This window comes from Elgaria multicarinata, chromosome 7, assembly GCF_023053635.1.
Source record: "Elgaria multicarinata webbii isolate HBS135686 ecotype San Diego chromosome 7, rElgMul1.1.pri, whole genome shotgun sequence".
NCBI lineage: Eukaryota > Metazoa > Chordata > Lepidosauria > Squamata > Anguidae > Elgaria > Elgaria multicarinata.
The window spans coordinates 56,260,857-56,263,635 of NC_086177.1; positions in this window are offsets into that span (position 1 = coordinate 56,260,857).

A 2,779-nucleotide genomic window follows, 5' to 3' on the forward strand; every position below is an offset into this window, starting at 1 on the left:
TTCCACCGTCTTCTGACATCTTAATTTTCTACTTATGAAAATTAAGTCATTCTGGCATGTCTCCCAATTATGTGTCCTAATTTATATGTTTGCCTATCTAAAACATCAACCAAAGGTATCTTTAATATATTAAAAAAAACTTTTTTCAGGCCAAGGACCATATTCCAATTTAGGAAAGCTCTTGGCGTCTGCATCCTAATTGTGGGCAAGTCCAAATACAAAATGGTCAGGCAACTTTCCAGCCAGCAACATGCGCACACACACAGTGCACACCCGGTGCCCAGCAAACACATGTACATACAAGCTCCCCACCTTCTTCTGCTACTCAGCATGGGGGTAGAGATCACGGGGAGAGGAGGTTTAAATCTCCCCTGACCATAATTTCCCTGCCCCTCTCTCTCCTCAGGATACAGCTAAGCAGTGGTGAAGAGGGAGCTGATCCTTCAGGAACTTCAACTTCAAGGCACTTCAGGAGTCTTGAGATGGCAGTTCCCAGTGTAGTCTCTCCCCTTTCTGGATGGGGTTTCCAATGGGAGGCCTGACTGGGCTTTGCCAGGCAAGGAAGGGAGACTCACAGGTCAGAGGTTTCCCACCGCTCATCTAAATGCTGGTGCAATGCCTAGATAGGCAAACATGTCCAGAAGTTAATAGCCTTTACTGTTGCTGCAATGTTTAATTTAAGAAGCTTTTTACTGCCATCTCCTCGGTTACCTTCCCAAAACCACATACTTCCAAGTACAACTGTCTTTGAGAAGGGCAATTGCTTAGGACAGTGGCATCTCCTCTCTGAAAATGCTAAAATCACTTCTTGGGAGAAGAGCTTTTTAATTGGAGATGATGTTTCAGAAAGACTTAGTAAGAATTCTGTCACAATGTAAAATGGCTTCCTATTGTTAACGTTTTCTTGAATTATTATTTTTTATTCTATATAAAAACTCCTTTCCCCTCCACAATTATTAATATAGGTATAGGAAGAAAAAAGATACACCTCAAAAACATATATTATACAAGACACTCCTGAGTTATAGCTCAAATTCACGGAACTGATATCCATCCCTCTGGCATAGTCCAGGTGGTATCTAGTCTGTAAAGCTTCCAAGAATGCACCCCAAACTGTGTGTGTGTGTGTGTGTATGTGTGTGTTTCAAATTGCCTCACCTCCCATACACCAATTACTGTGCTTGTGTTTGCATTTCTTCAACCCACCTCTCATGGTTCAGTACAGACTGAACTGCCCAAGGACTACATTTTTGTCAACTAAAAATGCTCTCATTAGCCATGTGTATGAGTCAGGTCAGCTGGATCCAACCAAATAAAGCACAAATCCCCTAAAATGTATAGAAGTTGAGTGTTAATGTTAATCCTGCTGCAAGCTTCAGCCTCAAAGGGAATTAATATTGGGCAGACCCAAAACAGGAGAATTCAATGTGCCCCCAACAACCATGCCTAGATTAGGGCCTGAAATCGAGCAGCGGTCCTATATGTCCTAAGCAACTCTTTGTTATGAGTTACAACTTGAAATCCACTGCTGAAGTTTCTAGTGGCTAGTGCAAGGTTCCTCTGAGCTGGTTTTACATTGACTTTTACCTCTAAATTCTACTTTAATCTAGTTACACCCAGATTTGGAAGCGTGGCCTCTTTCATATCGGCAGCTATGAGAAAGTGGGTTTTAGAATAGCCCTACAAGGATTCCAGTTCAGTCAATAGCTCAGCTCAGCCCCCAGAACTGTTGTTGTTTAAAACGAATACTGTTTTATACTGTTGTTTTTATATTTGTTGATGGTTTTAAATTTTGTATACTTTTTTTTAATGTCCACTGTTTTTAACTTTTGTAAACCGCCCAGAGAGCTTTGGCTATGGAGCGGTATATAAATGTAATATATAAATAAATACATCTGGAGGTTTCAGATGTCCCAGTGCATACAGCGAGGCTTCAGATGCACCTGTTTTCAGGGCCCAACCATGGCATATATCGCCCTAACCTCAACCTGATGCTCTCCAGGTGTTTTGGACTTCACCTCTCATCAACTCTAGCCAGCATGGTCAATAGTCAGGAATGCTGGGAGTTGTAGATAAAACATGGGAGGATGCTAGATTGAGGAAGGCTAGGGCATCTGGGTGTGTGCAAACATCGTCCTCTCCACTAACAGTGACGCTCCCATCCACATCAGAGATTAAGGAAAAAGCATTTCCAGAAACATTCGAAGTTGTCCAAAACATCTGGAGGGCACCTGGTTGGGAAATTCTACTTAGAAATTACATATGCAGAACTTTCTTTTCACAGCAAATCATTTCAAACACTGCAGAAGTTCACCTCGCCAGGACCCTTTGTGTCTCCAACAAGAGCATTGTAACCATTACTTCTTGCGAACATTAATAATAATAATAATAATAATAATAATAATAATAATAATAATAATAATAAAATTCTTACCCGCCTCTCCACTTGGATCGAGGCGGGGAACAACAGTGAATATAAAACACATTAAGAACTGATTAAAAATATAGCATACATGATTAAAACATCCTTAAAACATTCTAAAATTTTACTGGATAGTGAAGGCGCAGCCCTATGCATGTTCCGACCGGAAAAAGTCCTACAACTCCCAGCATGCCCCAGCCAGCTGTTTGGGGCATGCTGGGAGTTGTAGGACTTTTTCCGGTCGGAACATGTATAAGATTGCGCTCTAAGTCCAACAGACTTTAACAAGGCGAGGATAAAACATGTTTTGGACGGTCGCCATATCGAGCCTCTTTCTGCATTGCCGGGCCGCCCCTT